Raw genomic sequence first — 26,707 nt, forward strand, 5'->3', positions numbered from 1 at the left:
TTTAAAAGATAAAGTAATAACTTAGCTTTTGGGAAAAGCAGGGAAGACAGAGATTCTCCTATTCTGGGGAGTTTTTTGGGGCCTGACCGAATGCTTTAGGTTACAAGATGTTATCAGCCCTGGGACAGAAGTTGCTTAAAGTAGAGGTTTTCTAATTCTAAAGTAGTGAAGTGTTTTACTGACTAATTAAGTTGTTAACAGGTCAAGAAAGGTTTGGGGAGGGGGAGCTTGCAAGTTTGTTTATAATATCCAAGTTTTATGAGAATTTGGCAATTGATTGTGAAAATTATGAAATTTCCACCTAGAGGAATATGTATGACAGTTCCTACACCTTTGAACAAATTCAGTCTGAATAGAGTCCAACAAGTTCAAAATGGGTCCCCTTCCTTGAATACTATTGATAAATGTTGGAATGCAGAAAATGACTCCAGTCCTTATTGTCCAGGTACTCCATCATGTCAATTCAACAAGCCCATATTGCATGCCAGGGACTGTGTTAGGATTTGGGGTTACCAATCAAAGTACCCCTCCCCACAGGGAGCTCACATTCTAAAGGATTTGGTCAAGTATTTAAGTCACCAAGTTTTTGTTAAACACCCGATCTTTTCTAGGCAAGAGGTAGGCTCTCATGATTCTCAGAATGGAGAAAGAAAATAGACAATTTGCAAACAGGTGACCCCCACAACCAGAGAAGGCACAATCACTAGGAAATATTGGGATAGATTGATTGGCCTTGAATCAGTCAAATCTTGCCTCAGACACTGAATAGTTTGCCTCATTTTTCTCCACTGTAAAATGGAGTTGACAGTCTTGCAGTCTAGGTGTTCTAGTAATCCTGAAATCCAAGGGCACAGGTGGGGGTGGTCCTCAAAAGAATTCAACCAGTGAGACCTTTCAGTCCAAGCAGCAAGTTTATTGTGTCACCAATAGAAGCCAGTCAGATGCCTGGTGAGTCTGCACTAGTTGTGACACCAACACAAGCGGGCGAGATTTGAAGAATCTGCATTTGATGAGATTGAGATTGATGTTTTTATACAGAAAGACTAGGAGATGATGTGGATGGGCTCTGGCAGTGGCAAGTATCCTGAGGTGATCTGGAATTAGAGAAAGGAGCCTAGATGGGATGAAGGAGTTTTCAGTAATCCTGGTAGGCTAGAGTGGGCCAGATGCTGGGTTCCTGAAATATGTGAGGAAGTTCAAGGATCTGTCCTTTTAGGGTTTCAAATTTTCCCCATCATGAGGACCTAGCAGGGTTGTTAGGATCTGATGAGATAATATTTGTAAAGTTCTTGTGCCTGGCACTAAGCAGACTCTTAAAAAACCATTTGATTCCTTGTTTCCTACATAAAATCTATATACAAGGTAATTGGAAGAAATAAACAGAAAATGGACCAAGCAAGACTTCTTGAAGGAATATGGTGAAATCAGGAAACTTTGAGACAAGGAGAGACAGCACTCAAGGAATGGGTGGGGGTTGGGGGTGGGGCAGTGGTGGAAGCTAGTGAATATGCAGCATCAGGAGATGGAGATTCATGTGTGACAAATAACATGGAGGCTGATGCCACTGATCCTTAGTACATGGAGACCAGAAAGGTGTGTGCTACTTAAAAAACTAGTGTCAGGTTATAAAATTTTTATCAATTTTTCAATAATCTCTTTGTTCTCTCTGAAGCAAACTCAGAGAATGCCTCTTCCTATGTCACCAAAAGCCAGATAGGGCTCACTTAACACCTCTTAAGAGACCTTTAACCTAAGACACGTTTTCTGAATAATGGAATAGTTTCCTTATCTTAATATTTTGTGGACATGTAATATGTTATGGCATGTTAGTTGTAAAGAAAATAGATATCTGGTTCATAATTTCAATGGAAACTTTGTCAAATTCTGTTATCTTATTGTTTTTACAACCTATGCAATTAAGAAATTCCTTTCTAATGGTCTAGTTAGTCACTCATGGAGACCATAAATCTGAAGGACATATTCCACCTTCTTTGTCCTCAAACAGTTTTAAGCCTGGCCAGTATTTGTATGAGCAGTCAGATAATATCTGGCTCCTTAGTACTATGTAACCGTTACTTTAAGGGGAATGAATTAATAAATGTATGCATTTGGCCTGTTGCCTCTCCTTCAACCAAACTTTCAGTCAACATGGGAGAAAAATAGCTCTTCTCTGAGTTCATGTGGTGGGTTCCTGCTGTCAGTTTCCCACAATGCAGAGCTTATGCATTAAAAACGTGGGCTTCAGGCTTCAGAAAAAACGTACACGTTTGTATGAGGTGCTGAGTCTACTCTCTCTCTTTTCCCATGACAAGGGTTGCCCTAAGGACTCTAAGGACAGCAGTGAAAACATCTACTCATTGTAGCTCTAACAATGCTTGTTGCAGGATCTTGAATAAAGGATGAGGAACATGAAGAAGGCCTCCTGTCCCTTCTCCCTCTAACCAGGAGAGGGCACTATTGCTCTTCTAGTGACAGCTTGTCCTTCATTCTCCTGGAATACCAGTGACATCATAAGGGTGATATCTGACTTGCAAATGAATTGGATTTCAGTGAGCAGGGCCCTGCACAGTCACCAGCCTCACTCTGTCCTCCAGAGCCATCTGGTCCAGTGGCAAGGTACAGATCAGAATGACTGGAATTGCTCCAGAAGCAGTGGGATACCTTGTCCTCTTTAAATAAAGGGCTTGCCCAGGTCACAGTTTGTCCAGAGTAAAGGCCATCTAGTGATTTAAGTTCTGGTAAGAAATGAAGCAAAATATGCTGTCGTTTGCTATTCAAAAAAAGAAAAAAATCAGTCTGGGAGGGAAGGACTCTCAGGGTTTCTTACCAGAGCAGAAATGATTGCTATTTACACTCACTCTGAGCCATCACAACCCAAACAAGGGCCCCAGAGGCTTGGACTGGGACTGATTCTAGGGCAGTCAATGGGAGTCAGAGTGATTTGGGTTTAAGACATAGTTATGTCAGGACTGTCTGGGTCCCTTAATCCAGGTTTTTCTCAGGCACCCTGGCTCAAGGCCTGTCCAGCCTTGGCTAGACCTACCTTACTGTTTCTTTGACTTCCTAGCTTCTCTAGCTGGGACAGGGGCAGGAGGAGAGTGAGAGGAGGGACCCTGAGCTCCTGCCATCTCTACCACCTGTCCAGGGCTTGGAGTTTTGTCCTGGTTACAGGCACAGACGGAGGCTTCTTTCATTTATCCACAAGTATCAGCAACTAGTCTTGTGTCACACACAAAACATGAACTTCTCTATGTTCTTGAGTTTACAAATTCAAGGACATAAAAGAGGAAGCCATGTCCCCCAGGAACAACCTCAGGGGATGTGACCTAGTCTGACTGATAGGGCCCTGAGATGAGGCTTATACTGGAACTGAGGCTCTTTTACATACACAAGGGAGCTCTCACAGGCTCTGCTCAGGATATAAAGTCTCCTCATCCTGCCTGTCTTAGGCCTTAGAGTGCTCTGTCTAAGATCTCCAAGGGACAGGATGACTTCCCCCTGGCAGCTCCTCTGGCTCTTGTTGCTCTGGGCTCAGGGTAAGACACAGCAGATCAGAGAATGAGGCTCTGGTGTAAAGGTTATCACTGGACAACCAAATAAAATGAAACTTAAGGTTCCCTGGATCCAGTGGGTGAGGAAGCTTGAGTGCAGAAGGCAGATGGGCTGACAAGCAGGACCAGGCCATCCAATAAAAACTACACATAAAAATGCTTGAGAGGTCTGTGGGAAAACATAGCTCATGTGAAAAATTGATTTAAAAAAACAAAAAAAACAATAGATTGCCAGAAATTTGGGAATTCATTGTTTTCCACAAAATTGTCCATCCTCCCTGTCTGTGGCTCCAGGAGGCAGAGTGACGACGTGTGGCAGGGCCGGTTCCAGCACTGGCAAGTGGATGACCTGGTGCAAGCAGGAGTCAGGAAGGTCACCCAAACTGCTGATCTGTGAAGCTTCTTAGCTGCATTCCAGAGTCCTGGCCCAGGTCACTGGCAATGGGTCTGGGACAGATTTCACTTTCCCCCCCAGTCCTGTGGAGGCAGTGTTTTCTGCCAGTAACTACTCTTGGAAATACAATGATTCCTGTTTCCCACAATCCTGCAGCCACAAACAAAAGCTTCCCCAGCCTGCTCAGTGCCTCACCTCTAGGAAGGAGGTGATTCTCCCCAGGCCACACCCTCAGACATTCTATATTCTTAGAGGATGTTGGGCCTTATTCATCTAGTATTGGCCAACTGTATGACTTTTCCAGGGGGACAGACAGATAGTGAATTTGTAAAATAAAAAGAAGGGGAATTTTTTGGAACTTTCATTCCAACCTCAGATGATAAACCTGCGGGACATGCTCATCAGTAAACCTGGCTCCATTGACAAGTCTCCCCATCTGCATCCTCTTCCTGTGGGGTTGACCCAATGACAGACCCCCAAGGAGTGGTTTAAGAATGAGGATTTTATACAAGTCATTCCCCAATTGATAAATGGTCAAAGGATATGAACAGGCAATTTTCGGAAGAAGAAATTAAAGATATCTACAATCATATGAAAAAATGCTCTAAATCACTTTTGATTAGAGAGATGCAAATCAAAACACCTCTGAAGTACCACATCACACCTATAAGACTGGCAAATATGACAGAACAAGAAAATGATAAATGCTGGAGAGGATGTGGGAGAGTTGGAACACTAATTCATTGTTGGTGGAGCTGTGAGCTCATCCAGCCATTCTGGAGAGCAATTTGGAACTATGCCCAAAGGGCTACAAAAATGTGCACACCCTTTGACCCAGCAATATCACTACTAGGACTGTATCCCCAAGACATCATAAAAATGGGAAAGGGTCCCACATGTACAAAAATATTTATAGCAGCACTCTTTGTAGTTGCCAAAAACTGGAAGTCAAGGGGATGCCCATCAATTGGGGAATGGCTGAATAAATTATGGTATATGAATGTAATGGAGTACTATTGTGCCATAAGAAATGATGAACAAGAAGACTTCAGAGAGGCCTGGAAGGACTTTTATGATCTGATACTGAGTGAAAGGAGCAGAACTAGGAGAACTTTGTGCACAGCAACGACCACAGTGTGCGAGAGTTTTTTCTGGTAGACTTGGAATTCCGAAATAATGCAAGAACTTATTAAAGAAAAAAAAATCCCAATGGTGGATTTCTAAGGCAAAATGCCTTCCACACTCAGAGAAAGAAATATGGAAGTCATTCGCAGAACGTAGCCGATCATGTTTGTGTGTATGTGTATGTTTTTGTGTATCATGCTTTGATTTGTTATATGATTTCTTCCATGTATTTTAGTTCAACTACATAGCATGACTATAGTGAAAATGTATTCAATAGGAAAGCATATGTAGAACCTATACAGAATTGTATGCGGCCGTGGGGAGGGAGGGGAGTAGTGGGGGGTAGATGTGGGGGGGATAAAATCTTAATTTTGTGGAAGTGATTGTAAACCATTAAAAAAAATTAAAAAAAAAAAGAATGAGGATTTTAAGAATTTAAGGCAAACAGGCAGGGCTCACACCACTGGATGCTGCTTCCCAGTTTAATATCCTTCTCTTCCAGCCATGTGTAAAAGGAGCCAGTGCCTCGACAGAGAAGGACAGCATATTCTTCAGAGTTTATCCAGCAGTTACCCTCTCTGGAGACTCCCCCACTGCCTTCCAATAAAACTGCATTCCTGTCTATCGTTCTTGATGGAACTTCATTTTGTCCCCTCAAAACAAAACACCAATTGAGAATGACCATCCCTGACTCCCATGAGTCTTCCCGTCTGCAAGTTTGGCAGCATATTGTGAACTGAGGTGAGTTATGTTGGAGTACATGGGAGCAGACAGTAGACAAGGAGGGATATTTTGTAAATGTGACTTTGCAAATTCAGTGGAGCCTTACCCGTTGGCCACTAAAGTCTGCTAATCTCAGATTCCTGAGGTATATTTCCTTTTCTTTGGGTAAAGTACAACTGGACTTCTTTTGAGACCACTGTGTTCCATGACCCATGGCCACTTGGCATGTCTGGGAGATTGTAGCATTTGGAAAGTTGTGTTTTGGTAGGAAGAAGCTACTCATATTGAATCCAGAAAATTCTCATCTGAGTCACATGGTAGCTCTGTGATCTAGGGGAACCATTTAATAAGCTCCTTGAGATTTGATTGAGGAATCTATGAAAATGAGATGAAGAGATGCTGGAATTTGTAATGAAATAGCTGTTCTCCTGATGATCACTCTCTGCTTGTCACCCGCCCACGAGTTCCTAATGGAGCCCTCCTTTGGGGGAACCAGAGGTAAAATGCAGGCCTTTCTCCCACCCTGGCACCATGGCATCTATGTATTTGTACAGAAAACCTACATCATGCCTAGGTGGGTCTTAGTCTGGGTTTTTTTCTTTCCTTAGAAAACTGAGATGTGATCCTGAGGTTGATTTCTGCACCTTAAGGGCCTGCTTGGGATTTTAGAAGTTCAGGGTCACTGGGTACCTCACACAGTGCTGACTGATAGGAGGAGAGTTCTGTAAGTCTACACTTGGAGAAGATAGCCAATATGTGGGAGAGCCAGCACAATTCCCCATCAGGCTTGCCCCAAAATTTAGATATATGTTTCCACAGTGCAAAGCTGACAGGAAATGTCCATTTCCTCTTCCTACAAATTGCTTCACTTTCTGATGTTTAATTCCCCCCACCTTCAGAGAGTGCAATAGTGCAAAATGTGTTACTGCTGTTCCTTCTTCAAGGCTTTTTTCAATGGACACTTGGGATCCTTTTGCAATGGGTTTGTCTTTTAGGTAAAGGAATTCGATTGTGGTCTTTGGACTAATTTACCTGGTACCTTGACTAGCTTTCCACATTCTCTATTGGGAAGACCCAAGATATGAGTGTAACCTACGTTTTAAGTAGATTTCCCTGGGACTGGGATGGGGGGGGGGGGCGGGAAGGGGGTGGTGGTGTTGAACCAGAGAAAGAAGAAAGAGCCTATTTCTGTTACTGAGGGGGTCAGGATCTCATGAGCCTGAACCTGTGACCAGAACTGACAGTGATCCCTTGTTTTATAGAAGGGTAAAACATGGTCCAGGTTGCAGGAGTCATTGTGAGATGGGAAGACATTGGTAGGCAGTCATTCCGTAGTTTACTCAGTGATGGTTGAAGATGGCTCGTGAAATAACCCTGTTGGTATAGTTCCTCCACATCTCTGCTGTTTGGATGACCAATTAATGGGAGCTGGTGAGCAGCACATAGCTGTTAAATTCAAATGATCCCTCCTTTTATCATGATGGAGGATTTTATTGCTGTAGGCAACTGAGTGAAGGATCCAGATGAATCCCTACTTGAGTTGAATCTTAAAGAAAGTGCTGGATCCTGAGATGTGTGTGTTAGGTATGGGAACAGTATAAGGACTGGGGGAAAGCCCACTCCCAGGCCCAGAGAGGAAAGGTAAAGCCCTGTGTGTGCACATAAGTGTGTGTTCATATGTGTTTTTGTCTGTGTCTGAGTGGCTAGAATCTTGTCCCTCTCAAGCAAGTATTGGGAAGAAGAATGATGTAGACGTCTTAAAAGAGTGCTCCTATGATTATGAGCTAACAGTGCATGGATCTGGAGAGTCTGTGTAGCCCAGGGATGTTCCTTTCCAGAATCAGTTCTAATATTTATCTGCATAGATACTAATAGAATGATTTGCTTCAGTTCACGAGGAAGTGAATTTGAATCCTCCTTTCCCCTGAATCTTAACAACCCCAGAAGTTTTCTGAGCCTACGTTTCCTCCACCACCAAGAGGGGCTAGTAGGAGCCCCTACATCTCCAGGGCCATTGTGAGGGTCAAAAGGCCTAATGCAGAGCATTTGGCAAATTATACTTTTTCTGTATAGTTGTGAGGTCTTGCTCTACTACTTTGCTCACCCTAGCTGGCTCGCTGACATCCACCATGACCATGAATGCCTAGACCTTTACCCTTTTAGTTGACTTCTGTGGTCCCTATTCTATTTTAGGGTAGGTTATTTTTTTTTTCTAATTTTAAACTTAAATAGAAAATGAGAAAAGAAAGAGAATTGCCATGTACACAGTAGACCATAAGAGAAGATTGAATATAAAACAATAAATTTCCATTTCAAGAAAACCTAGTTGATAAATACTACACAATTTTTTGAAGCTACCCAGCTTTGTTTCCTTGCTATACTTTTGTTATGTGCTGTATCCTTTTTACTTTGTGTTCCCCCTTCCCTCCCCCAACACTGCGAAGAAGGCTGCAATGCTGCACTTGAACGTGGATATGTAACTATATCTATATGTAGATATAACATATACATATGTATGTACTTAGATGTCTATAAACATGTATATATATACATATATATTCACATATATTCTCGTACCCATATATGTAAGGTCATATTATGCTCATTTCCTCCTATCATCTGTTTCTCTGAGGGTGAATAGCATCTTCCATGTTTTTCTGAATCAGCTAGCTCGTTGTTTCTTACACCACATCAATATTCCATGAGAAAGAAAAAGCAAAGGAAACAAAAAAAGGAGCAAGTAGTATGCTTCAATGTGCCTTCAGACTCCATATTCCTTTCTTTGGATGAGGAAAACAGCTTCCATTATCAGTCTTTTGGAGTTGTTTTATGTTCTTGCGTTGCTGACAAGAGCCAACTGTACCAAGCACAGTCATCACACAATGTCGTTATTACTGTGTACAATGTTCTCCTGGTTCTGCTCATTTCACTCAGCATCAGGTCATAGAAATCTTTGCAAATTTTTCTGAAGATGGCCTGCTCATCATTTCTTATAGCACAATAGTACTCCATTACAGTCTTACGCCACATCTTGTTCAGCCATTTCTCAATTGATGCACATGCCCTCAATTTCCAGTTGTCAGCCACTACAAAAAGAGCTGCTATACATAATTTTGTACATATGGATCCTTTTCCTGTTTTGATGATGTCTTTGCTATACAGCCCTTGAAGTGGTATTGCTGGGTCAAGGGGTATGCACATATTTGTGGCACTTTGGGCATAATTACTAATTACTCTCCGAAATGATTGGATCAGTTCACAAGTCCACAAACTCTGGATTAGTGTTCCACTTATCCCACACCTTCTCCATCATTTATATTCTGTTTTGTCATGTTAGCCAATCTGATAGGTGTTATGTGGTATGTAAGAGTTGTTTAGATTTTCGTTTCTCTAATGAATAGTGATTTTTTTCACATGACTATAGACAGCTTTAATTTCTTCATCTGAAAAGTGCCTATTCATATCCTCTGACCATTCATTAATTGGGGAATGACTTGTGTTCTTATAAATTTGACTCAATTCTATATATATTTTAGAAATGAGGCCTTTATGAGAGACACAAATAAAAATTCCCAATTTCCTGCTTCCCTCCTATTCTTGGTTGCATTGCCTTTCTTTCTGCAAAAACTTTTCCATTTAATATGATCAAAATTATCCACTTTGCATTTTATAATGTCCTCTATCTCTTGTTTGGTCATAAATTCCTCCCTTCTACACAAATTGGACAGGTAAACTATTCCTTGCTCTTCTAATTTGCCTATAGTGTTAGCTTTATATCTAAAGTCTTTCATTCACAATCCCTTCTCCTCTCCAACTTGCTTCTTTTCTTTTTCTACCCTTTTTCTTCTGAGAAAGATTCCTTAACCTTGTTCCTTTTTCTCTTCCCTTTCTGTCTAGGCTGAACTGTCATTCTTTAGTTCCTGTTCTGTATATTTATTCTTTGCTGAAATCCCATGTGATCACTCATACATTAGAGAGAGTAGTGTGATTTCACAAGTCAAGGTGACTTCAACAAACCCTTCATGCTCGGAGATTCCTTGACTCTTATAAAGGCTTTTTTCTACTGTCCTTTTGCCAACTCAGAGAGGTTTAGGAATCTCATCAAAGTCACACAGCTACTCAGTTGGAGAGCTGGCACTTAGCAAGGTCACATCCCAAGGCTTACACTCTTTCCCCAAATATCCTTGGTGGTCTCAGGCCTGTGTTTCCCAAAATAGCTGGAAGGATCCTCAGCCCTCACTCTTCTCTCTCTGTCCTCATTTCCTCTCTCAGAATAGGCAGATACAGACATGGAAGGTAGAGATGACAGATAGGTGATATAGACAGATGACACAGGTATAGATATTAACGATATAAGCACAAGCAATAACATGAGGCCACAGGGACTGATGGGCAGGGAAGTGACATGAGAGTCAAGATCCAGTCCTGATTCTCACCCTGGCTGTGCTCCTCAGCACCTACTTAACCTCTGAGTGCTAAAGACAATTCCCCAGGACTGTCCTTTGTAGATAAGATTCCAAAATGCACAGGGTGATGTTTGTGTATGGGGACTTCTCATGCTGAATCACATCTGGATATATCAATGTCTCTGTAGACACATTGCAGACACCAAGGTGGTACAGTGCAGGGAAAGTAGGGCCTGGATTCAGGAAGAATAAGTTCACATCTTGCCTCAGATATTTACTTGATGTTAAACCCTGACTATGTCACTTCAACTCTGACTGTCTCTGTTTCCTCTTCTGTAAAATGGTTATTCCTGCCCCCACCCCACATTGGTGCTATTTTTTCATAGCACCTCTCTCTTAGTGCAATTCTAAGGATAAAAGGAGATACAATTTCAATGTACTTTGCCAACATGATGTATCACCAAGGCAATATTCACAGCACTGATGATGACTATGAATATGCCAAATATAAAAGACTCTCCATATAGAAAGCAGAAGAAAAATATTTATTTACACACCAGAAATCCAAATCCCAGAACCATAAAGCCGAATCTGTCATAATGACCAAGAAGTTAATAAACATGATAACCATGGGGACAAAGCCATTTCCAAGCCTCCCCCCTCACCTCAGTCTGAGACTTCTCATAAGCAAGCACTGACATGGCTGAGCCTTGCTGCCTGTACCTGTCTGAATCCTCTCCCCTCTGACCCTACTGAGCTCACTCTCTCCTGGTTCTGCTCCACCCTTCCCATTCTGACTGTTCAGCAGTCTCCTCCTACCACATGTGACTTAGGCTTCCAGCTGATTTAATGGGCCTATTAATGAACAGGAAAGATTTTCCAATTCAAGTTGCCATTACACTGGGCTTCAAGATCTTTCATATTCATTACATAGGTCAGTGGGGCAACTGGTGTCAATAGAGCTTTACAACAACAGGGATCACGCAAAGTGAGCATATGAAATAGTATCGTAGGATGGGGTTTGAGCACAAGCATACTATCATTCCCCCCAGAGCAAATACGGCCCAAAATCTTGGGGTAAGGGGCAAAGTTCTTTTTCCATAGCTACTTCCTGCTGAGATTGGCCTGACCCAAGGGCTCCCATTTGGGAGATCAGTTCTGTAGCTGGCCTCTGGAGTTTGGTCGATTTCAAGTCAAGAGATGGCACAGGACTGTCATGGACAGGGGGTGACATCCATCTTAAGTCATCAGACATCCACAGGTGGAGGGTATTAAGCCTGAAGAAAACAAATCTGACAAACAATGTGAACAGACAAAAAGCCAAAAAGAAATAAGGAGACAATCACCAAAAGCAGGGTAGATATAGGGTCAGCCATGCTTCTGGAGTCTATAAACTCATTATCATAGCCTCATTCACTTTTATTTGGTGTTTTACAATTTGCAGTCCTGGGGTTATCATTCTAGAAAGAGGTATATCCTCTTTAAGCTGAGCTGGGGCCTGGACAACCCCCCATTCTCCCTGCAGGTGTGATGAACCTGAATGCAATGTTTCAGATGGATCTGCAGGGGCAGCTTCCACGTCCTTGCTCAGTCTAAAATCAAACCTCTTTCCTCAATTCATTTTATATAGTTCATTAGCTGGAATGCCATCTATTCTTCCAAAATCTACCCTTGCTCTCAACAGAGCATCAAACAACTCTTTTCTTGTCAATCCACCCTGAGCCTGAATCCACTGTCTATTCATTCTTCTCTCTAGAGAAAACCTATCTTTTTCATTAATTCTTACCATTCAAGGTACCGATGGAGTTCTTGGGTGCATGTGCTTGGACTGCAATTCTAAAATCCCATTTCTCTTCAAAAATCCCATTTTTCTCTAGCCTCAAAACACTATCTCAGGCAGTCTCCCTCCAGATCAAGGACAGTCTGCCCCAGCAGGAACCATTATCTCCCTTCCTGCCACAGTAGCCAGCTGCACCTATAGAATTTATCACTCAAAGCCAGCTGCATACTGAGTGAACTGTCTGTGCATGGGGTCATAATGACATTGACCACTCACTGACCAATCATATGTATCCTGTACTTAGATCTATGTGTATTCCCTTTGCATTAATCTTGTCTACTAAGATATTGATGAGAGAAGCCTGATTTTCCCAGGTCAGCCCTGACTGTTGGATGACTCAGTGATGTTTCAGGACTAAAACCACACCTCCATGTAGCTCCTCCTTGGGCTATTTACTGATGAATTTTGGGTAAAATGCCTATGCAGTACATACCAAAAGTTCATGTTCCTTTGAGAACTGATCACTCCTTAATCCCACCCCAAATCATCTATTTAGCATACTTGGGACACATGTTATTATGTAATAATCTATATAAACTTTATCCACAGCTCATTTAAATTGAAGGCTCCCTAAAACTCTTGCCCACTGAAAGGTGTAATAATAAACTTTTTTGCCTAATTGACTTAAGATTGCTTGAGTGTAATGAATTCTTTCCAGACTAAGTTGCCAGGGATCTCCAGAAGTTCCTGCACCTCTCCTGACCCTCATCATATTTTGGCGCCCAACGTGGGGCAACAGTCTGAGGTCTCAAGCCTTCTCCAAGTCACGGTAAGCTTTCTTTTCCCTACAGTGTGAGGTCTCAAGCCTTCCCCAAGTCAAGATATGCTTTCTTTTCCCTTAAACTTTCTAAGTTTTCTCCTCTCCTAGCCATGTAGTTGAGGTTCATCCCTTAAGAACCTAGGAAGCCTTACTGGGGTTTGGGTGGAGCCTTCTACAGGCTCTGGCACAATCCCCTGAGACAAGGGATGCCTTGTGGGGATCCACCTGTGTTTGCTCCCTCTCCTGATGCCTTGAGGCACGTGCTAAACTATAGGTGCTCTGCTGGTGCCCTTTCCCCCTTTTGACTAATCCCTAAATGTTATAGGCAGAAAAGCTGGACCAATCTCCTTCTGTATCTAGAGATTTGATTCTAGAATATTTCTTGAACAACTGGAAAAAATTTGGTCTTCAAGACCTCAATAAAAAACATCTTGTTTTCTTTTGCAACACTGCCTGGCCTCAGTACATTCTGGAAGACCAGTAGAAATGGCCTGGTGGTGGAACCCTAAATTTTAACCCCATTTTACAGCTAGATGTATTTTGCCGCAGGGAAGGGAAATTTATAGAAATCCCCACATTCAGGCTTTTAGGACTCTGTCCCAGAATCCAGAACCGCAGAAGCCAGTTTGGATGTGCCTAAATAAATTTACTCCAGCTAAGAGGAATCAGAATGAACTTGACATACATGATGATCCCCTTCTTTCAGGCTCCCAAGCCTCATTTCCTGGAGCACCTACACAATCTCACACCCCACTTGCCTCCCCATTAGTCCCTTCTCCCTCTTCCTGATGGTCCAAACTATATGAGGAAGCTAACAGACTCCTGCAACAAATCCCTCCTCTTTACCTGCTGGCTGTCTACCCATTGGTCCCCTAAACCTTTACTTTCAGGGCATTCACCATGGGCATCACTCTCAAACTACATTTGCTAGCAGCCCCTGACACTACCAGATCTGTCTGCTCATTGGTCTTCTGGGCCTCTGCAGCCAGACTTGGTTTCCCAGAATCACTCACTCCCTAGTCCCTCTCTTACAAGGGGCAGAACACCTTACCTTGCCCTGTCCCAAGCTCCTGACTCCTCAGTTCCCTCCCAAGCTACTCCCATCAAGGGAAGTAGCAGATTCCCCTGGAGGAATGATTGCGATGCATGTTCCCTTTTCAGTAGCTGACCTCACCCAGGTTAAGGAAAAACTTTGCCATTTCTCAGAAAAGCCTCCTAAGTTTGTAGAGAGCTTTAGAGCCATCCATCTCCAAGTTGAATTTTCATGGGAAAACGTGAATATAATTCTCTCCACTTGATGCACCATTGGGGAGAAAAAGAGGATCTGAGATTTAGCTAAGAGGTTTGGGGAACAATCTGACTGTATCCACACCCACCAGGTACCCTCTGGGAGCTACAACTGTGCTGGTTGTGGATCCTAGATAGAATTATCAAAGGGATGCAAACCAGGAAAAAAGTGAGGAACCATAGATAGCAGTATAAGATACAAGTGACTGTGGATCAGTGAGTAGTATATGTCATTATGACCTCATGCACAGCCAGTTCACTCAGTATGCAGCTGGCTTTGAGTGATAAATTCTATAGGTGCAGCTGGCTACTGTGGCAGAAAGGGAGATAATGGTTCCTGCTAGGGCAGGCTGTCCTTGATCTGGAGGGTGTCTGCCTGAGATAGTATTTTGAGGCTAGAGAGAAATGGGATTTTTAAGAAGAAATGGGATTTTAGAATTGGGGTCCAAGCATATGCACCCAAGCACCCCATCATATACAAGGGTGCCTTAGAAGTTGAGCTGCCCTTTCCCTGTGTCATTCTCTTAAAGCTCCCTAAAGTCTCTTGATACGAAGGTACCTTAAGGGTTGAATTGTTCTTTTCCTGGTGCCTTAAAATCTCCCCTTATCTTAGAATACCATAAAACCTCCCCCTTACCCTGATCCATGGAATTCCTTGTCTCCCCTCCCCCATCCTGGGTCATAAGATTCTCCTGTCTCCCTTATAATGTCCTTATAAAAATGAGCTCCTGTCCCTCTGTAAATTACAAGTCCTTTGTCTGCTTTTGTGTCAATAAAGCTCCCTTTGGCTAAAGAGAAGGTCTAAGAGAATTCTTTGAAATTTGAACCACCTCTCCCATCTCTCTCTCTTCAACGAAATCATCACCTGTCCATTCACCACCTGCCTGTTTGCACCTGGTGGCCCTCATGTCCTGGCAATAGGGGAGGTGCTGAGATGTGATGTCCTACTGCATTTTACTACCATGGACCTGGCCAGATTGTCTTTATCTCATTACAAGAACTCTCAAAAAAAGCTGTTTCCATCTTGAATTCCTTGATGATCTAAGGTGATCAACCCCTAAATGTGTTTCTACCTTGATATGGTATAATAGATTTCTTTTAATTCTTCTTTTTCTGAATTTTGACTTTTTAATCAAGGTAAAAGCTTGAATGGAGAATTTATCAGGTCCTTTGTACTTTTCTCAAAGAATATATGATTATTATTCATTTTAAAGAAAATATACACAATTGAACATAAAACAGTTTGGAAAGATTGTAACCACCATCTTGCAATTTAATTCATAACCTCATAGCATTCACATCAAAAGAAAAGTTCATTTTCTAAGGGTACAATTGCATGTCCTTTTAGAAATCATTACATTTTATTAAAATTAAAAGCAGAGAGAGAGAGAAAGAGAGAGAGAGAGAGAAAGAGAGAGAATGGTTCCCCCAATTACCCAATGAGACAAATTTGGAGCATAATAACATAAACATTGTTACAGTGTTAACATATGGAACAAAATTTTCTATCAAATAACATCAATTCTGTTCATTTTCTGAGTTAGTATTATTTTAGCTATAAAAACGATTTTATCCATTTATGTTCTTGACCCTCGAGTCTGATTGCATTCAGGGAGGAGCAAAGAATAATTCTGATCCAGTAACATTGAATTCTTATTCTTTCAGCTCCTGTACATATGCCCTTAATGGCTAAATTTCAAGCATACTTTCCATTAAGGATTAATCTTCCCTTAGCTGTTCAAACATTCCAGTTATCCTGCTGGGATCTGACTGGAAATGAGCCACATTCTAATTCAAACAAGGAGAAATGTGCTCATCAAACTGCTAACATTTGGTGAGCAATGTCCATTCACTAACTAAGCTCTGTTTGGCTGTGAATCCCCAGCTTGCCCGGAAATCTTCAGCTTGCCTCTTTCTAGTTCTCCCCTCCTAACTCCTAAACTCCTGCATCTTTCCTCCAGTAAGAAATTAGGTGGTATACTGGATGATGGGGAGGAGGAGCTCTCAGAGATGACCAGCCTGGTGGAGGGTGGCCCAGGTGGAATAGGTGCTCTGGGGTGGAGTTTGGAGACCTTAAAAGAGTCCTAGGGCAGAAGAGGGGCCATCCCAATTGTCAAGGCTGTCCAAGTGATGGAGGGTAGGGCTGGGGAGGAGAGGGAAAAAGGGTCCTGAGTGCCTGACCCTGGTGTGATTGGAGAAAACAGCTCTTCCTGGTGGCTCAGAGGCTGGGAGGACTCTCTCAGAGTGGGCTGCCTGAAAACTGGAACTTCTGCTGAGATTGCTCTACCTTCTCCTCTTGCAACTGAATTTTTTGTGTCCTCCCTGGAGTTGAGCTCTCTCTGCCTTTTTCCCAGAAGCTGAGATCACATTGTCTTCACTTGGACCTTAGATCTCTATCTCCAGGATGCCAGCTTTGTGGGTGCAGGTCCCAGGTAAGTCTGAGCCACCCCTCATAGACCTGCTGGCCTCTGTGGACTGTTCCTATAATTGGATCTCATCCTCCTCCTCTGACCCTGTGGTGAGTCCAGCTCCAGGTTCACCTGTAGCAATCCTCCCTCCCTACCCTGGTTACTGGACAAGCTTCCTGCTGCTAACTCTTTTCCAGACTCCCAATTACTTCCCAAAAGTCCTGGTTCACACCTGCAGATTTAAGATTGTGTCATCTTTTTCCATGGTCCCCCAGGGACCCAGAATTTCTGTCTTGAAAGACAAGTGAGAAGCCTGAATGAACCTTGAAATGTAAGGGTAAAGGACCACAATGAAAGACAGTTAAAAAGATTATTGAGCATCTAGGTGGGGGATTGTTCAGGAGCTGAGTTGCTCTTTTGGGGTCCAGGTCCCATAGACAGTCAGAGGAAGATCTGTGTTTCAGGAACCATTGAGGCTCTGACTGATCTCATCCCATCTGGGATCCCAAGCCTCTTCTGCCTCTGGGTTCTCTTAAAGAGGATGGTGAGATGGAAGGTGAAAGTTCTTTTCCCAGCAGGAACCTACCTCTAGTTTTCATTCTCTGCCCTGAGGTCAGGGCCTCACCCCCTACATATCCCTGTAGGCCAACCTCCTGTCCTGGGATCCTTTTCCCTCCCGAACTCATTCTGCAGAAGACCAAGGTCTGGCCCAGAACAGGGAGTATGGAGCTAGAGGAAATGGCCCCTGAGAGCTGTAGACCCCCACCCCAGGTGAGTGAACTCTTTTCTAGCAGACTTGATCAACATCAACAAAAGAAGCCATTTCTAATAAACAAAGAGCATCATCTACAAGACTGGCAATCCCCTGCCTTTGAATTGTTTCTTTACAAAAATAGGCAGGAAATTGAAAACAGTAGTAACGACAGCATCCTGTTCTCTGTTTTTTGAATTACTTCTTGGCACATTGGCATGCATCACAACCACTAATTACCCCTCACCCCCAATTGCAGCCCTCCTATGTGTATTTTTTTAGAGTTTTTCTTCATGATCTCTGTCACAAGAAACTCCTCTTCACTCATTCTTTTCTGTTCTGTAGGGGTCTTGTCTTTGCTCTTTTATCCATACCTAACAACCCTCCCCCACATATCCATGGAAGTGCTCTCTCCTTCTTCTTTTATTGTTTTGCCCAAGCTCTCCCTGCCACACCTGGAAGACAGGATATTCTGCTCATCTACCATGGTCTGATCTGCATAAGTGGTTAATCTTTCTGGTTCACACTGCCTGGGCCCCTGTCATGTAGCTGGTTTGACCCTCCAGGGCACACTGAGGGGGCAGTGAGGGGTGAAAGGATCAAATACAATGAGCAAGGGCTGGGGATGTTCCTGGCCTCCTGCACACTCTGGTCCTGTGTTTCTGGAAAATATGGCAGTTCAAGAACACAGGTTTAGTTGGCTTCTGGGTCACATTCACCTGTCCAAAGGCCCTTACCAAAGCTGTTTGGACTGGAATAAATAAAACAATACTTTCTTTAGCTGTTAACTAATGAGTATTTGTTAAGGGCCCAGTACTTCATTTGGGAGGATATGGGGAAAGTGCTGAGTTTGGGAAACTATTCAAAGTTCTGGGAATTTTCTTTTCATTTGTTGGAAAGGAGGTGGTACTGAAGGAGACACTCAGGTCTTGTCAAAGAGACATCAGGATAAAAGGCAAAGACCCAGTGGAGTGACTTCCTTTCTCCCCAAAATCCACTTATGACCCTGTTTCCAACAGCCCTATATGGCAAGTGTACTTATTATCATTATTTCATAGTTCAGGAAATTGAAGCCAACAGATTCAATGAGTCACCATCCTGGGTCACATAAGTAGTCAGTGTCTGAGGCTGGATTTGAACTCAGATCTTCATGGTCTTCTATCATTTCATAGCTCCATCCACCTTATATTAGTCTGCCCATCTTCCCACAACTCCTCCAACATTGACCGGTACTATTTTTTTGTCATTTTTGTCTATTTTGCAGAGTATGAGATAAAACCTCAGTGTTGTTCTGGTTTACTTTTCTCTTATTAGTCCTTTGGGACATTTTGTTCATACGGTTGGGAGCACTTGGCAGTTTTTCTGAAAATTTTTTGTTCATATCCTTTGACCATTTATTGGGGAACTTCTATTTGTTGTTTTAGTAGTATCTGTCCCCTTGTGATTCAATGGGGTTTTCTTGGCAGAGATACTGGAGAGTTTCACCATTTCTTTCTCCAGTGCATCTTACAGGGGAGGAACTGAGGCAAACAAGGGGAAGTGACTTGCCTAGGGTCACATTGCTAGTAAGTGTCTGAGGGTACATTGGAACTCAGATCCTCCTGACTCCAGGTTTGGTGCTCTGTCTACACCTAACTCTCATTGGCTACAAGTGTGTTTTCAATTGATATTTCATTTTACCTCCAAGTACATATGAAAATATTTTTTGTTCCTAAATTTTGAAGTCACAATTCTCTACCTGTCTCTTTGCTCTTATACCTCCTGCATAAGGTAAGCAATCAGACAGAGGTTATACATATGTAGTCATGTAAAGCATTTCCATATTGGTCATTTTGTGAAAGAAAACTTGAAGCAAAAGGAAAGAAAGTGAAAAATGGTTTGCTTTAGGTCTGTCTTCTGACTCAATTCTTTCTACGGAAGGGGAGAGCATTTTTCATCATGAGTCCTTTGCGATTGTCTTAGATAATGGTATCACTGACAATAGCTAAGTTATTCGCTCTTGTTCATCATACAATGTTCCCGTTACGTTGTACAATGCTTTTCTGATACTTACATCGCTCTGCATCTGTTCGTGTAAGTCTCTCTAGGTATTTCTGAAATCATCTTGCTTGTCATTTCCTATAACACAGTAGTTTTCCATTGCAGTCATATACCACAACTTGTAAAAGCATTCCCCAGTTAATGAACTTCTCTTCAATTTCCAAGTTTTGCCACCATTGGATACCGACGTAGTAGTGTTACTGCTGGGTCAAAGGGTATGCACAGAAGATGGTGGAGTAGAAAGACACACATACGCAGGGTCTCTCCACACAGCCCATAAAATACCTGTAGAGAGGGACTCTCAACAAATTTTGGAGCAGCAGAAGTGGACAACAACAAATGGAGGAGATTTCCAGCCCAGGGTGAATTGAAAGGCCCACGGGAAACGTCAGTTGCACCTGACGCGTACCAGAGCACAGAGCCCAGCCCAGCATTGGCCCCGTGGCACAGCTCGAGGAAACTCTGGGAGGAGGACACCTTGGAGGCAGAATCTCCAGTCCCAGCAGCAGGTCCTCAGATCCCTCAATCCACAGGTGCCAAAGGTCAATGACGGGGTTTTCTCAGCTGGCCAGGAAGGGAGAAGTGCCTTCCCATAGCTCCAACCTCAGGCAGCAACCCGCAGAGGCCACATCTGGCAGGCAGCAGCAGTTCTCAGAGGCAGCCCCTACATCAGCCCGCATACATTGTTGGATCATAAAACCCCTGGGGGCACTGAGGAGCTGAGTCTTGCCTCAGCCCTGTGTGGAGGACCTGGTCTTTGTCTCACACTGAATGGAGGCCCTGCCCCTCCAGCTTATCCGAAAATCAGCCCCCAGCCCTGACTTGGTGGAACTGGAGGCCAGGTGGCTGTGGAGAAGTAAGTGCTAAGGTTCTGGACACAAAAATATCTCCCTGCTTCCAGATCAGTGTACACGCTGGATTGTGCCACCTTGGAGGAACTGTGCTATTACAGATTCCCAGAGTATACCCTAGTCTTGACAAAGGACCCAAAAGTCAATAAGTGGTTTGGAAAATGCTCAAAAAAGGGGAAAAAAAATAGGACTATAGAAGGTTACTTTCTTGGTGAACAGATATCTTCTCCTGTCCTTTCAGATGAGGAAGAACAATGCTTACCATCAAGGAAAGGCATAAAAGTCAAGGCTTCTGTATCCCAAACATCCAAAATAAATATTCAATGGTCTCAGGCCATTGAAGAGCTCAAAAAGGATTTTGAAAATCAAGTAAGAGAGGTGGAGGAAAAACTGGGAAGAGAAATAAGAGAGATGCAAGAAAAGCATGAAAAGCAGGTCAACACCTTGCTAAACGAGACCCCCAAATATGCTGAAGAAAATAACACCTTGAAAAATAGGCTAATTCAATTGGCAAAAGAGGTTCAAAAAGCCAGTGAGGGGAAGAATGCTTTAAAAAGCAGAATTAGCCAAATGGAAAAGGAGGTTCAAAAGCTCACTGAAAAAATAGTTCTTTAAAAATTAGAATGGAACAGATGGAGACTAGTGACTTTTTGAGAAACCAAGAAATCACAAAACAAAACCAAAAGAATGAAAAAATGGAAAATAATGTGAAATATCTCATGGGAAAAACAACTGACCTGGAAAATAGCTCCAGGAGAGACAATTTAAAAATTATAGGACTACTTGAAAGCCATAACCAAAAAAAGAGGCTAGACATCATCTTTCATGAAATTATCAAGGAAAATTGCCCTGATATTCTAGAACCAGGGGGCAAAATAAATATTGAAAGAATCCACCAATCACCTCCTGAAAGAGACCCAAAGAGAGAAACTCCTAGAACATTGTAGCCAAATTCCAGAGTTCCCAGGTCAAAGAGAAAATATTGGAAGCAGCTGAAAAGAAGCAATTCAAGTATTGTGGAAATACAATCAGGATAACACAAGATCTAGCAGCTTCTACATTAAGGGATCGAAGGATCTGGAATATTATATTCCAGAAGTCAAAAGAACTAGGACTAAAACCAAGAATCACCTACCCAGCAAAACTGAGTATAATACTTCAGGAGAAAGAAAATGGTCTTTCAATGAAATAGAGGACTTTCAAGCATTCTTGAGGAAAAGACCAGAGCTGAAAAGAAAATTTGACTTTCAAACACAAGAATGAAGAGAAGCATGAAAAGGTAAAGAGCAAAGAGAAGTCATAAGGGACTTACTAAAGTTGAACTGTTTACATTTCTACATGGAAAGACAATATTTGTAACTCTTGAAAATTTTCATTATCTGGGTAGTTGGTGGGATTACACACACACACACACACACACAGAACACAGAGTGAACTGAAAAGGATGGGATCACATCTTTAAAAAATGAAATTAAGCAGTGAGAGAGAAATATATTGGGAGGAGAAAGGGAGAAATGGAATGGGGCAAATTATTACTCATAATAGAGCAAGCAAAAGACTTTTCAGTGGAGGGAAAAAGAGGGGAGGTGAGAGAAAAACATGAAGCTTACTCTCATCACATTTGACTAAAGGGAGGAATAAAATGCACACTCATTTTGGTATGAAAACCTATCTTACAATACAGGAAAGTGGGGAAGAAGGGGATAAGCAGGGTGGGGGGGATGATGGAAGGGAGGGCAGTGGAAGGAGGGAGCAATTTGAAGTCAACACTCTTGGGGAGGGACAGGATCAAAAGAGAGAATAGAAGCAATGGGGGGCAGGATAGGATGGAGGGAAATATAGTTAGTCTTACACAACATGATTATTATGGAAGTCATTTTCAAAACTACACATGTATGGCCTATATTGAATTGCTTGCCTTCCCAAAGGGAATGGGTGGGGAGGGTGGGATGAGAAGAAGTTGGAAGTCAAAGTTTTAGGAACTGTCAAGTATTGTTCTTGCTACTAGGAAATAAGAAATACAGGTAATGGGGTATAGAAAGTTATCTGGCCATACAGGACAAAAGAGAAGATGGGGACAAGGGAAGGGAAGGATGTTAGAAGAGAGGGCAGATTGGTGAGAGGGGCAATTAAAATACTTGGCGTTTTAGGGTGGGGAGAGGGGAGAAATGGGGAGAAAATTTGGAACCCAAAATTTTGTGAAAATGAATGTTAAAATTTAAATAAATTTAAAAAAAAAGACCATTGGGAATTTTTTTAAGTCCTTGCATTGCAAGGAAGATCCAAGTCTACCAGAAAAAACTGGCACACTGTGGTCATTGCTGTGCACAAAGTTCTGGTTCTGCTCCTTTCACTCAGCTTCAGATCACATAAGTCTTTCCAGGCCTCTCTGAAGTCTTCCTGTTCATCATTCCTTAAAATGCAATAGTATTCCATTACATTCATATACCATGATTTCTTCATCCATTCCCCAATTGAAGGGCATCCCCTTGATTTCCAGTTTTTGGCCACCACAGAGTCTTGCTATAAATATTTTTGTATATGTGGGACCTTTTCCCATGTTTATGATCTCTTGGAGATACAGGCCTGGAAGTGATATTGCTAGATCAAAGGGTATGCATATTTTTGTAGCTCTTTGGACATAGTTCCAAACTACCCTTCAGAATAGTTGGATCAGTTTACAGCTCCACCAACATGGAATTAGAGCTCCAACTCTCCCACATCCTCTCCAACATTTATCATCTTCCTGTTTTGTCATGTTAGTCAATCTGATAGGTGTGATGTGGTACCTCAGACTTGTTTTGATTTACATCTCTCTAATCAATAGTGATTTAGAGGATTTTTCATATGACTATAGATATCCGTAATTTTTTCCTCTGAAAACTGCGTGTTCATATCCTTTGACCATTTACCAATTGGGGAATGACTTGTATTTTTGTACATTTGACTCAATTCTCTATATATTCTAGAAATGAGGCCTTTATCACAGACACTAGCTACAAAAATTCTTTCCCAGATTTTTGCATCCTTCCAAATTTTAGTTGGTTGGGTTTGATTATGCAAAAACTTTTCAGTTTAATGCAATCAAAATTATCCATCTTGTACTTCATAATGCTTTGTGTCTCTTCTTTAGTCAAAAATTCTTCCCTTCTCCATAAATCTGATAAATACACTATTTCTTGCTGCACAAATTTGTCCATAGTATCAGTCTTTATGCCTAGATCATGTACCAATATGGACTTTATTCTTGTGTATGGTGTCAGGCCTTGGTCTATGCCTACTTTCTGCCACACTGTTATCCAGTTTTCCCAGAAATTTTTCTTGAAGTTGAGGTCCTTGGGTTGGTTCTCCACTTTTGAAACTTCATAGAATTTCAATTTTATTATTTGTCCTTTCTTTATCTAAATCCTGTACCTGGAATAAGAATCTTTTAAAATGTGAGGGTTCAACCATAAAATGAATTCATCTGCCCTTTAAAATTATTGGACAGATATTTTCACAAAGAAGAGTTAATTTCACTTACTTTTACTACTGTCTTATAAAATTTTTGTGCAAAAATCCAAATTTGAGATCTTATTGTCAAAAACATGATATATCTTAGAAGCCAGGCATGTACATCTGTGTATAATTCTTAGAGGACTCAGTGTGATCCTGTTGCTTTTCTTCAAAATTTGCTATCCTTTTTATTTAGACATCTATCACATTACATCTTGTGTAATCATTTCCTCCTCTGGAGGATGTTTAACTCTATGTTGTATTTATTTGGCCATGAATATAGGTTAAAATTGTGTCAGTTCATTTCTGCATTGCATTGTAGTAAATCAGAGATGTTCCAGTATCCATCTTTTATTTAAAATATTTACCCTTGAACTTACAGAACTTCTTGATTATAGACGTTTGTTATAAAAGAAAAAGAGGGACAGTGACATATGTCTTAACAGAAGGAAAGGACTTCCTTAGCTCTGTTGGATTCCAGGAATGAGACATTATCTGAGAGCTAATCTTGTGGTCACTAGGTGCTGAAAGCAAGACTTAGGAGTAATCAAATGGGGAAATTTCCTTTTTCAGAAAGGAGATAGCACATTTGGGAAAGAGAGTTAGGAAGATCCTACCCAGGCTGTGTCCTAAGTCATCTTCAAAACCTTCCCAGGCATCCACCTTTAGCACTTCTGAGCCTGCAGCACATGCCAATTGGCCTTTTGATAATTTAGACAACTATTACTGTAACCAGGGCTAAAACAATAGTAAATTGCAGTCCCAGTCTTACATAGCAAATAAATATTGGGTGGTGTCCTTCAGAAAGGGTCATCTCGAATTTGATTGAGCTATTAATTATCAAATGCAGTGACATAATTTTTCCTGTCTCCTTAAAATACTTCCTCACACTCTAAACATACTTAAGCCATCTGAAACTGACACAAAAGTATCCAGAAGAACTATCTAGGGAGAGGAGGGCTTTGGATAATCCCCATTTGTTCCCAAACCTTATTGTCTGCCTTCCATATTTTCAATCAAAACTTTATCTTTCCAAATCTCTCAATCCCATTATTCAGATTATTCTACTTTCCTTTACATTTTAACCATAAGGCCAGATAGGTAAGAAGTTATTACTTTTTATTAGCATAGCAGTACTGGAATTCCAGCTCAAAGAAAGCAAGGAGGTTAATTGCTAACCTTACAGGTTGATAGCTTTATGTCTTTGTTTCACAAGTTTGTTGTTCTTCCCTATTATACTCACTTTGGAAAAATAAGATGCTTCAGGAATTAAATCCTTTACATATGATCAATTCAAACACAAATGTTAACTCTTGCTTAGGTCATGGAATGACTACTAATTCAGATTAGAACAGAAAGATCTCTTCTGCTTTGCAGCCTAATTTACCAATAAAATATTTTGAAATTTTAGCGGACCTTCTAATACTCACAAAAGATTTTTCAAAACATTTCTTCTATAAGTATTTCCCCTTCTTTAAAATGTTTAAAATTTCTTCTGATGTTGATGAAACTTTTATGAAGAAAATTAGTTGGGAGCTTTTGAAATGATAGATATCTCTTCCTTCTGAAAGCAAAAATAAACCTTTCAAGTTGGGACTCATTAACCCATGTTGGTGCAAAATAACCCAAATTCACAAAGTATTAGAAGAAAAGTAAGTTCTTCCTTATTACAGAATTCCTAAATATCACAAAGTTCATTGGTTAAAAAGGGTGTTTGTAATGGAAAGATATTTAGTTTCTCTAAGTCAAGAATGACATATTCATTTCATTTAGCCTTATCAGAATAACAAATTTTTCTTAAATATATCACTAGAAATTAAGTATATTCTGGCATTATACACAGATAGTCCATAAACCTTCAAATTAACATACATGAGTACATCCTTAGATGAAACAGCTTTGAAAATCACAGTGCCATTTTTTTTAAAGGATTCTCATTTGCTCAATAGGAATTCTACAACAGAAACTTTTGCAGTTTATAAGAACTTAATAAGTTAATGCACTTCCAAATCACCTTGCATAATACATGGAAACTCTCAATTTAAACCACCATATTGTTTTTTCATAATAGTCAAGATTTCAGATGAAAAATATCTGCTATAATAGTAAAAATCAGCTTATCTAATTTCATCACTTCCTTCTAAAAATACAAATCACATACCAGATCCAAATTAAAATTGCTTTAACAACATTTCTACCTCCCAGTGGTCTCTCAGATTTCACCAATCAAAGAGAAATTCAGAAATACAATACAATTTTAGAAAGAACACAGCAATAAATTCAGATGATACCATTTGCATTCCCAGTAATTATTGATCTTATTACTTGTGGTAATTAAAACCACTTCAAAGTTAAAGATTATATTAGAGAATGATAAATAATAATAATATCATATGTAGCATATACCAGTCAACCATGCCATGCAACATATACCAGTATGTAACACATACCAGTTAAGCGTTTTACAGTCATTATATCATTTTGATCCCATTAGTACTTGCCCTTTTACAAATCTGGACACCGGTCAAACAGAGATAAAATGCATTTTTTTTCAATTGGAACAGAGAAGTGTGAAGTTAACCAAGGTCAGAGAGGCTGGTGTCCCAGTGATGATGATTCTTGTTGGCAGGGCTTAGTGAATGTTTGAGACAGGCCTGATCCATCCACCTGTCCTTTCCTCCACTGCTGCAGAATTTTCTAAGCCTTGCTGGGAGAGCATGGGCAGAATGTATAGGACTTAGGTGACTTTTCTAAGCTTTACCTAGAAAGGTGGGCTACCAGGTGCCTAAGGGCACAGGACTGTTAGAATCACTGCCAGTGCTAATTGCTGCCCCTATAGTTCTCCTGTATTCTCTTCTCTATAATTTGATCTGGGATGAGGAGGGTTAAGATGAACCCTTGCAGCTGTTAAAAATCCCCATTCTGAGATACTCTCATAACTTTGGGATGGAGTGGGGAATGCTAAATGATCAGGATTGGGGGGGGGGGTTGTTTTAGCAAGGTGAGCTCCTGGAGCTACCCACAGTCTTAGGTATTTTTTCCCAGTAATTTCAAATGAGTTCTGGAACTTTTTAAT

At 41.3% G+C, this 26,707-nt stretch overlaps 1 long non-coding RNA gene across 2 annotated transcripts in view; it reads right to left on the reverse strand.

Moving 5' to 3' along the window:
• Positions 1 to 327: 327 nt before the first annotated feature.
• LOC140522114 (uncharacterized) overlaps positions 328 to 26,707 on the reverse strand; it is a 52,962-nt gene continuing 26,582 nt past the window's right edge. Inside the window, exon 4 of one of the 2 annotated variants that reach the window (XR_011973216.1) lies at positions 328 to 1,094. This is a non-coding gene — a long non-coding RNA (uncharacterized lncRNA). Of the gene's footprint in view, positions 1,095 to 10,723; positions 11,492 to 26,707 lie in introns of those variants that run through there. The other variant, XR_011973215.1, reaches the window with a different exon arrangement.

The sequence above is a fragment of the Notamacropus eugenii genome, chromosome 1 (assembly GCF_028372415.1).
Source record: "Notamacropus eugenii isolate mMacEug1 chromosome 1, mMacEug1.pri_v2, whole genome shotgun sequence".
Taxonomy (NCBI): Eukaryota; Metazoa; Chordata; class Mammalia; order Diprotodontia; family Macropodidae; genus Notamacropus; species Notamacropus eugenii.